At 41.9% G+C, this 11774-nt stretch overlaps 1 pseudogene; it reads left to right on the forward strand.

The window, feature by feature from the left end:
• Window positions 1-220: 220 nt before the first annotated feature.
• Window positions 221-5475, forward strand: LOC123425164 (annotated as a pseudogene).
• Window positions 5476-11774: the final 6299 nt, after the last annotated feature.

Raw genomic sequence — 11774 nt, forward strand, 5'->3', positions numbered from 1 at the left:
CAATTCTAGCATGGATAATAAACGATTATCATGAACAAAGAAATATAATAATAACTAATTTATTATTGCCTCTAGGGCATATTTCCAACACATATTAGCACGTTAGAGCAGCACCAGAGGTCCCATAGAAGTTGTTGCCACTGGCCTGCATAAGTGTGGTTGGATATGGGGGGCGGTGGAGCAGTCGGAGTCATTGTTCCCTTATTACCAACCGGTGGCGATGGGGAATTGGCAGAACTACTCCCTCTTCCCACCGACGGCCATGGTCATTATGGTGCTGATGCAACCTCTCTCCTACCCAGTGCCGACGAACGCTCTGAGTTCCTATGGGAGCTCGAGGCGACCACCCCGATGCAGAATCTCTTGACACAATGTTGGACCGAGGGATCTGGAGGAGCTCCGATCATGTGGCCGATGTCACAACACTGTTTGTCGGGATAACGAGCATGTCAATGTGTTAAGTGTCCTTGATCATCACATAGAACCTTAGTGGCTCCGTTTCTACTAGCTCATGGCCAGGCCTTGGTCTGCCACCAATCCCTAAAGGCTTCATCATCTTTGCTGTCCTACCTGGCACGTTCGCCCTCTTTAGCCACTTGTTTGTTGGGATGATGTCCTTGGCATCCTCCACGCCAATGACGACATGGACCCCTTGACCGGCGGTAGCCTATTTTGTCTTCGCAACCTTGTCAGTTCAGAAGATCCGAATAAGTAACCATATAGCAATGTCGTGATAAATTGATCAAGGCAATTTTCATTTTTATCATGATGCATTGGACAAAGCAATGCCCAACTGCAAATGCCATGATCGGTGCATCATGCGAGTGCTCAATTACATGCATATATTTCCTACTTTGTTCTTGCATGTACATTTTTTCTACTCTCATCATGCATTCCATTCAAACCGGACACATATAGAAAGGTTATCATTCGAAGAACTAGGCTAGCACATTTGATCACAGACAGATTGAAAGTAAGCATTCACATAGCAAGGACACATCGGGATCCTAGCAATTATTTGGATCATGCATGCACATAGCAAGAACCTAGCAAGCTATCTGATCATTACAATAACCTACTCCCTTTGTTCCTAAATTTAAGTCTTTTTAAAGATTTTCACTACGGACTACATGCGCAGCAAAATGAGTGAATCTACACTCTAAAGTATGTCTATATACATTCACATGTAATCCGTCGTGAAATGTTTTAAAAGACTTATATTTAAGAACGGAGGGAGTAGAATGCATTCTGGTTAAGCACCGATCATGGATTGTGTTGTCGACGGCCATGAGTGTAAGGCGGTGCAGTTGAGGGTCGGCCATCAAAGAAACCGTATGGGATGTGACAAAGAGAGAGATGGGTGTGGTGCAAATGCGCAATGGCTGGTGATATCAGAGGGCGGAGGCAGATATGAGAAGTGTCGTCGTCTCCCATGCTTTCCAATGTGAACATGCAAGAGGCGCATGTGGCTCTCGCGAGCCTGGCTCTGAAGAAAAGATCGATTCGGTCGTTCCCCTTTAGCATTGTGCATGACTGATTTATGTTCCATGTGGCTCAGACGACACATGCAACCAAACTATCCAAACGTCTAATTTTTGCACCGCACGGGCCTGGTTGGGCCTCCTGCAGGCTATCAAACGCCTCTTTGACTATGGTTTTCGTACTTTTGCCATCAGTAGGAAAGATGTACACATATGGCAATTTTACTCCTTGTCCAATTTTGGACTCTGCCATGTGAACTTTGACAACATTGCAACTTGGTGTTCTTTTTTCCAACATATCTCATGGCAGTTATAATCTCTATTCCCACTTATTTCTTGATTTTTTTCATCAACCCCTGAACATTCTTGTAAAGTTTCCCTGATTTCAGTGAGCAATTGTATCCCTAGAATTTGACATGTCCCGCGTGTTCCCCAAATTTTGACACACATGGAATTTGCCATGGCCTTTAGTTAACAATTATGTTTTGAAAGTTTGTCATATGCCCTCACTACACCACGACACTGCATTTCCAACAATCAGGTTGGTTGGAAATACAGCTTTCAGTGACAAACAGTTGGTCGGGAAAGATTATTGCCAACTGATCGTGTCTGTTGGGAAAAGTCCAGACGGGAAAGCCCTTTCCCGACCGACATATTTTCCCGACCGACTGTTTGATGGCTATGAAGTATCTTTCGTGACCAACAGCTTGTTGGGCCTGCCATGGGCTTTTCCCGACCAACAATCCGTTGGGGGTGCCATGGGCCTTTCCCGACCAACAATCTGTTGGGGTAGCCATGTATCTTTCCCGACCAACATTCAGTTGGGCTTTGCGTCAGCCTTTCCCGACCGACATTCAGACGGCTCACTACAAGAAATATGCTCATACATGATGTTTTTTAAGACGTCGTTGATGAATTCGTCATAAATCTATGACGATTTCATCCGAGATTGTCGTAAACTGTTTGAGGGGATCAAATCTACATATAAATTACGATGATGTGAGTCAAAACGTCGTAACCACATAAGATGAGATCATCATAACTCTTACGACGATTATAAAAATGTCGTAACACTCAGAACCCTTCCCACGGATCATGACATGGCGTCCATCCATCCATCCATCCATCTCTCCATCCAACATCCATCCATCCATCTATCTACAAAGAAAAAACTGAAAAAAAGATAACCCCACCCACAGCCCAAAACCCTAGCTCACATCCCCCATTCCAGTCTTCCTCCCTCGTCCCCATCTCCTCGTAGCAGCCGCCGCCGCTTCCTCCCCGTCCCCTCCCCCCTCTCGATCCCCACCTCCTCCCCGTACCCTACGAAGAGACCCCTCCTCCTCCGTTGCCGCCATTCCTCCCCTCCCTTCTCCTTCCTCGTCGTCGCAGCCCCTCTTCCTCCTCCTCCTCCACCCTCGGCCGCCGAGACCATCCCGCCACCCGCACCTCCTCCTCCCCGTCCGATCCCTCCCGCATCGACCCTCCACATCCACACCCACACCCACCCGCTGCGGTTGCTCATCCGCCGCGTCCTTCAACAGCTGGGCCGACCTCCCGGCCGCCGACGACGGCCCCCTGGGCCTCCCCTTCCTCTGCATCACGCAGCAGTCCCTCGCCGCCGCCCGGCTCCTCCTCCTCATCCTGGTCTGGACCTCGCAGCCTGCGACGAGGCGGTCGTCGGCGTTGGGTGGTCGCGGCCTGGCGCTGCTTCGGGGACAGCGGACTCGACGCCCTCGTCAACTGCTCCTCCTACGACGGTATGCGCACAGACACACATACACATGTTGCTGACAGACACCGTGATACACACGCCCAGTTTTATTTGTGACAGAATCACAAATGCACAAGCCCGACCCATCATCGTCCTAATCAATTCTTCAGAACTTCAGATCTTCTCTCCATCTCCCAGTCATCTTACCTTACCATCCACCAATTCCGTCCATGAACATCTTTGAACCATGAATGTTTTGCTTGCCTACTGTATATGAGCAGGGGAAGTGCAAGACGGCCTCAGCGTATCTGAAGATGAGTACAACAAGACCATGAAAGTCAATGTAATCACACCTTGGCTTCTGATAAAGGCGATGGCGAAGCGGTTCCGGGACGCGTAGTCCGGCGGTTCCGTCGTGTGCTTGACCCAGATCATCGGCGCCGAGAGAGGATTGTATCCAGGGGCTGCAGCATACGCCACGAGTTTAGGCGTTGTTCATCAGCTCGTCAGAGTAAGCCTTCTTCCCTGTAATACCAGCCTGAATGCCCACATAAATCCTGAATACATTCACAAGTAACATAATCACAATGCTCTTCGTTGTTCCTTCAGCTGTCGGTGATGGAGCTCAGCAAGCACAAGATCAGGGTGAACGCCGTCTGCCACGTCCTGCACCTGGGGGACAAGTTCCCTGTCTCTGTTGGGGAGGAGAAGGCCAAGAAGGCGACCGGGGAGGAGATGCCGCTGCAGCGGTGGCTGGACCCGGACAAGGACCTGGCGTCCACGGTGCTGTACCTGGTCGGCGACGAAGGGAGTAGTTTTGTTCTTCTTTTAAAAATACATGTTGCAACATTACTGCCTTTGTGGTGTGGGGAATAAGCATTGCTGCGTAGTTGCACTGTCATGTTGGTAAAATGAAAATGATAAACATCTATTCCAATTCTGTTACTATAAACATATTTCTCTCCAGACATCACTCATTAGAGATACACAAGAGAAATTATTTGACCCCTTTCATGTCACCAAAAGGCACTTCAGCTTTAATAGATACGCAGGCCCATTGTCGTTTGTCTAATGGATAATATATGAATATGGTGCACCTGGTACTGGATCAGCTTATAATTACCATTGCTATACACCTGTATCTATGTGTTGGCGTTAGTAGTTGATCGACGTGCGGTTACCTGACTTGTTACTGGATCAGACATTCTTGATTTGTCATTTTCATTATTACTCCTAGCTGCTTGTGTGACGACGTTCGTATTATGAGCTGTTGATAGCCCAGTAAATTGCAAGATTTTTTTTCAAAGTAACCTTCCTTTAGGCATCTGTACAATCAGCCATATGATAGAGAATTCGAGCTGCTACATATGCATCTTCAACTCTAGTTCCATGGTTGCCATGACTTCAATCTGAACCAAGCATATGTTCCTTTTAACTCCCCATTTAAATATCTGATTGTTGGTGCTTTCCCAGGTCGGTCTCCATTGTGTATACCATGATCGGGGACGTCTGCCTGTACATTGTTGGCAAGGATGAATATGATGAGCTTGCTCGTGAGTGTCATTGAGTTTCACACGTTGGTCGTGAGATCGTTTGGTAGGTAAGCTTCCAGCTATTTTTCTTGCCGTGTAGCAGTTAAACATGCCTTGTAGCTATTTTTCTTGCCATGGATGTGCTGTGTACAACAGGTTGATGGGAATGTAATTTGGTATATGGTTTCAATTTCATTTCATGGCATGTGATTTGTAATGACCAAGTAAAATTCACATCCATAAATTGTCCTGCTCATGCACACGAAAAATTGATAATTTTTAACAATTTGTAATAAATAACTAGTTATGCCTCTGTTATATTTGGGTTCTTTCTCCTAACCCTTGAATTTTCTCCATGACAGGGAAGTTGTTGTTGCAGCAAGGCCCTCTAATAAAATATGTGATGCCTCTGCATCTATTTCCTCACCCTCATCGGGATCTCATGTCGGTGGCGGCGAGCAGGGGACGCCGCAACGGCGGACAAGGGAAGGAGTTTCGGGTATCGAGGCATCACCAGTTGTTGGTGATCTGGTAAGCATGTGGATTTATTAATCCTCTTATAAACAGGGAATATGCTAGGTTGTCTATTCAGCTAACGTAAGCACTCATCCCCTGCTTTTGGACTCTGCAGGCAAGGTTGGTGAACTGCTGCTTCTATACTTTTACTGCTGTGTGACAGTGTGAGTGCACATTCCTGCTGGAAGATGGCAAAGGGACACGAGAGAGACAAGCAGTGCCTGAATATTAGGCCAATGCCGATAGATAGGAGCCGCAATACAATAAGTAGGAATCCTCATATTATACATGCTCACAAATATGACTTACCAAGACATTGATTTATATATAGATGTGGGGCTAATTGAAAAACTGTGAACTTACCAAGACATGCTCACAAATCCTAGCTCTAGAATAGTTGTGGTCTATTTATTTTCTGATGATGGCTTGCATGTTTTCTGCTTGTCTGCAGATAGATATGAGTAGAGGATCATCATCTCGTCTGCTTGTGGGCTTAATCACCTGTGAACTTTTATAACAGCAGGAATGGCATTTACCTGGGAGCATTGTTCAGCATTGCTTATATCTGCCCATATGGATCCTAGCTCTACTACAGCCATGGTCTATTTGTTGTTATTGCTACAGCACCATGTATTTTTCTGATGATGGCAGTTTGGTGCTAAGTCTACTTTTCTGATGGTTGTTAAGTCTATTCACCTTTATTGGTTTGTTTGCTGATGTGCTGTCTGTAGGCCAAATGATTTGATTTGCCCTTATATTTGATAGTATCTAGGACTGCCTATGGTATTTTGTATGTGTGTGTGTGGCAGTGTGATTAAATACTTGGTTTGTGCTACAGTTTAAAGGGGTAAAAACATCATCATGATATATGAATGAAGTAATCTCTGTTATATACAACTCTCCAAACTCCTTGAATGCTGATTAGTAGAGTATTAATTTACAACTAAAGTGACTGATACTTGGTACTGGCCACTATTGAGTTTCTTTTGAGAGTTAGTTGAAAACATGTTTTATGTTTCCTTTCATCACCAATACTACTTTAGTTTTGAGTCAGGTTTTTAGCTACACACCTTAGCTAGCTGGCCTAGTGTGTTGGGGTAAGTCCTTGAACCCAGATGGCTGGGTTCACAATGTGCGTGCAATTGCACCCCACCCCTGGAGTCTTGATTTCAGTTCATGGTTCACCACTTCCCTGTGCACATTCCTCTGTTGGCATAAAAGGTTGCTTGACATAGCCTCTCCTTGACATGGACATATGCATAGCCTTTTAACTGTCACTATATTTGTAAGAAGACTGTTGCTTGTCATCTTCACACACTTTTTAATCCTAAAGTATGATTACTTCTGTGCCTAATCGGTCAACAACAATTTCTGCTTCTGTTTTTCATGCAATGCTATGCTTTATAATGATTTACTCCCTCTGTTCCTAAATACTTGTTGTGCGTAGTGTCAAAATATTCATGTGATTTACTCCGTCTTTCGTTTGCATTTCTTTTAACATCATCTTCTGATGAACACAAATCTTTTTTATTTCTAATATTTTTTATATTTATTTCCTTTTGATTGATTCATGTGTAGTATAATGTTCTTGTAGGATGACAAGTTGTCGCATCTCGAGCATGTCTCATAGGAGAGTGGAATGAAGTCCATTGTACTGTTGTGATACTAGCAGATGTGCCATTGTTCTATTGTACAATTCTGTCTGTTCTTGCTATTTTCATGTGTAAGGAAATGTATTCATGAGATGAGTTATTGTGTTATGTAAACCTGGGAGATGTATTATGTGATGTTATATGATGGATGATTTTAATTCGACTTGGAGTTTTCTTGATTTGAATATGAAATAGTGCTGCATTTAATATTGGACAAATAATTGGTTGAAAAGGCCCAATAAATAAAAATGAAACCAAGTTCTGGAAAAAAAAGTTCCTGAATTCAAAAATGAAAAAAGGCCAAAACTGAAAATGGACCAAATGTATTTGGACACTAAAAGGCCAGGGCCCAAATAAAAAATTCGAAAAAGAAAAACTAAAAGTGGCTATAAATGGGCTAAGGCCCAAAAAGAAGCCCAATAAGAAAAAGGCACAAAAAATAAAACCAGCCTATGTGATCAATTGAAATGGGTTGGGCTGATTTCAACCATGACGTTTTGATTTTGTCGTAATTTTGCCACGTAGGACTGCCACGTAGGACTGGGTTAGATTGCCAACGACGATTTAGGATCGTCGTGAAGTTTACGACAATCCAGGAATCGTTGTAAAGGTTACGACGATTTTGATCAAAACGTCGCTGCTGTTCATTTTTTACGCTCCGTTTTCGACGCTTGGTTTTTCGTCGTGAGATCGTCGTAAACTAAAAACCGTGACGATGTAGCGACAAAAATATAGCGTCGTGTATTAGCATATTCCTTGTAGTGGCTTTTGTATTGCCGACCAACAATGTGATGTTGTTTTCTTTCTCCGACCAACAAATCATCAACATTTTTAGCCAACCATAGTTGTAATTAACCAATGGTACTTATTGTTACATATATATAGTTCATGTGTTCTAATAATAATCATGAAGACATCCTCCATCAGATGCATCAAACATTTTTTATTCCATTAATTAATTGTCACATACACAGGCTTAAGTCTGTTCCAAGCATAACCACCAGGACATCATACATCATGTTCACAAAAAGGACAGCTAAAAGATGCTAGTATGAGACATGAGTTGTACAAAATGAAGGCTAAATATCCAGGTGACACGGATCGCTGGCTTCATGGTTCCTTGTGAGTGTTGTCCTTTTGTTTGAGCGTTGTCCTTTTCTTTGCTTCCTACAAAAGTTAAACAAGTCTCAATTATAATAATACAATATCATAAACTGCATTTTCTTTGCTTGTTTTTATTTTGCAAACATTTCATATGTGAGTAGTCCATATATATATGCTAGTAGTATATAGTACGTAGAAACAAAAATCTGTATTTGTTATAGTACTATATACATATATAAAAGTCTCATGTTACACACAGGGCTGAAGATTCATAAGGATCGCCAAGGAGTACAAAGAAAAGGTATGCAATAACTAGAAGCAAAAAAGTTTAAGAGATTACACATGCATATTTAAAAGTAATTAATTAGGAGCAACAAGTTTAAGAGGTTAGCTAGCTCAATTGGGTTTTAGCAAGGCACAATAGAAGAATCTAGCTATATTCTGTGAATAAAGAAAAATAGAAAAACATTAAGAATTTACCATCACTCTGAATACTATGCACCAAATAGTTCTTATTGAGATGCAATTACATCACTCATTCATGCCATCGCTTCAGCCTGCACTACAGTAATTGTCAAGATAGAGAATAATTAGAATGCTTCATGTTGCATATAGTTTATGACTAGCTAGTAGCAACAAAAGTACATAGCTGGAGGGGTCTAACAAAGGATAACTTATTTACTTACATGATTGATGCAGTAATCTAGAAGATTTAAACTCATGCTCTAATATCAAGTCAATGGTTATAAGAAAAAGTAAATGCAATGGCACCTTTAGGCGTATTTACAACACATAATAAGAAGTACTCCCTCCGTCCCAAAATAAGTGTCTTGACCTTAGTACAATTTTGTACTAGAGCTAGTACAATGTTGAGACACTTATTTTGGGACGGAGGGAGTATTAAGTAGTAATACTTGGTAACAAGTCTAAGCAGTTAATAACTAATCCTAGAACTCTAAATGCCTTATAGAAAGGATCAGTGGTATTTCCAATAATAATTGAGCATACAAGATACATTGGGTTTCATATTATTCCTCCCTTACATGTCAAGCTGGTTGAATGCATGGTTCTGCACCTATAGTTCTATACCAAAAAAGATATAGTTAGATATGAATGCTAATATTGAAATATCAAGTGTGAAGATAAATAGATGCTGCACCGTACATATCTGAATATGCCTTTCGTCTTTTCGACATGAAGTGCAGAAAATAGACAACATACCATAAAATCTCACATGACGAGCTCCTCTAGTACGCCATCTTTCTTGAACATTACGTTCTCTTATAGGCATGTATACTTGACACCATACCTATCTATAAATAAGAAGCAAGAGAACTCACACAAAGGCTCACAACCGATGGATGGTTACAGTATTGTCTGAATAATACTAAATATCGTTATACTGTAAGAATGAATTTATAGCAAAATAAGGCTTCAAGTTTGTCTGGCCACATTTTGCTATGATGGCTGAACATTTCCGAAAGAAAAGTAGGGGATAGCTAGCCCTGACAAACATTAATTTCAGCTGCTGTATACAGAACTAGATGGGGCAACACTAACTGTGACCCTTCAAAAACAACACTGATTGCTGCTTGAAAATAATCAACTATTAAAATCGACATGACCTTAGGGAAACAATGATTGACCGAGCATTGCCTATCTGGCTCTACACATGGTTCACATAGTCCTACATGAAAAAATGAAAAGACTCAACCGTATGAGCTACAGTCTCAGAGCCATGAAAAAGATGAGCAGTTTTAGTATCAAAGAGAAAGAGACAGACTGGAAAGGTGAAAAAGAAAACTACAGTTTCAGACTAAGGCCTGGCTAAGTTTTAGCTAACAGTAATTGTATAGGTCTGTTTTGTCTGAATATTCCTAGGTAATGAACATTGTAAAACCCCTGCTATGATAAAATATGCATAAACACTGATTTTAGTTAACAACTAGCACTGGAAAAGGAGAAAACAGAAAGGCTCGAAACCTGTCGAATGTCGCAAACTGAAAATTTTAAACATGTACTAAAAAACTGAACATAAATCAAACCTCATCTAGTTTGTGGTGGGAGATAAGCAATGTGAAAAAACTGATGAAATACTGAATACTGAGTACTGATAACTAAAGGTGTCAATAACAACTGGTGACAAATAAACTGATGAAATAATATATACACAAATGAATAATAAACTGATGCACTAGAGTAATAAGGAGCTAAGGAACTGAAGGAAAAAAAGAAAATGAGAAGACTAATAACTAAAGTAGAAAGAGAGAATAAAAACTAAGGGACCAAATAACTAAGAAAGTAAGAAAATTCTAAATTTCTAATGTCTGAAGAAAGGAAATTGAAGAGAGGATGAAGACTGAGCAAAGAAAAAAAGGGACTGAGGACTGAGATACTTAAGAGAAAAATAACAAAATAATGAAGAAATAAGTGAAGATTGAAAAAAGAGAAACTGATACTGATGAAAGAGAGTGTGGACACTAAAAACATGAATAAGAAATTGTGGTACTAGAAACATAGAGACTTACGAAAAGGGAACTGAGGTACTAGGAACTGACGGACTTAAGAAAAAAATGGTACTAGGAAACCGAGGAACTTGAGGAGAAAATGAGGAACTCTAACAGATAGATAAACTGAATAAATAACCAAAATGAACCATGAATTCACGTAGCTCAACTAATGGCGTGCATAAGCAACAGGATCACTAATAAAACATTAAGAGTTACAGATCTCAAACTGCTTTCCAAAATAGTCCAAATCATAAATAAGAGCTGCACCGCTCAATCCGATTATGATCCCACCCTTCAGAAGAATATAGGATTGGACTTTGACTTGCAACTAACAAACATGAAGTGGTTGAGCTATTAGACGGTAATGACGAATATTCTCTTTGCAGGGGAGTGAGGGCAACCAACTTGTTACTGGTAGTTTGATGATGTACAACTACACGTAGATTATCAGTTTTTTGAGCCTAATGAACTGTATGGTTGGCTTGAGAAAACAATGTTCATGCAAGAAAACACACTACCGTACTATACTATAGTGTTACAACTTACAATGCTTGATTCAGATCTAGTTCAGCTGAAATATCCTCCACAAACACGTTTCTTTGCCACTACATCCACATTGAAACTTGGGTACAATGCTCTCCTTTTGGTCTTGTGATTGGCACAAATAGATTGAGTTATGTGTCAACGAACCTCATCTTCTGCATACAAGGAAAAAATGTCGTTCATATCTCTGAACCGAACTGAGGAAAAAGAGTGAAATAAGCACCATAATGCAGTGATGAAACCATTCCTTACCCTTCTCTCCTAAAAGTTCAGGAAGTGCACCCGCATATACTACCATATAGCAGCCAATGAGAAGAGTGAACGATGGAGCTCGGGTAAGGGGGCAACCTGTGGTCGATACCCTCTGCCACATCCGGTCGCTCGATTTGTCGCTCGAGGATGGTGGACGTGGATGGCTATGTGGTGGACACGGATCTGGCTGGAGAAGCACATCCTCCTCCTCTAGCCGACAGGCAATGACCACAGTTTGATCCATGCACACTCGATGGGAATTTGGACCGGATCAGTAGCCGCGGTAACCTCCCATTGGCGCTCGTCAGCAACAACGAGCATGGTCTTCTAGGGCAGCGCTCATCCGCAGGAGGCTGAGCCTCGTCTTCCCCGAGATCTGCCCGCCGCACCCCATGAAGACGAGGGTTCAAGCAGAGATAGTACCTAGTCAAGGAAGGTTCGAGCGCATGGGGGAAGATGGTGTGCGGCGG

Source organism: Hordeum vulgare, chromosome 2H, assembly GCF_904849725.1.
Source record: "Hordeum vulgare subsp. vulgare chromosome 2H, MorexV3_pseudomolecules_assembly, whole genome shotgun sequence".
NCBI classification, from domain to species: Eukaryota; Viridiplantae; Streptophyta; class Magnoliopsida; order Poales; family Poaceae; genus Hordeum; species Hordeum vulgare.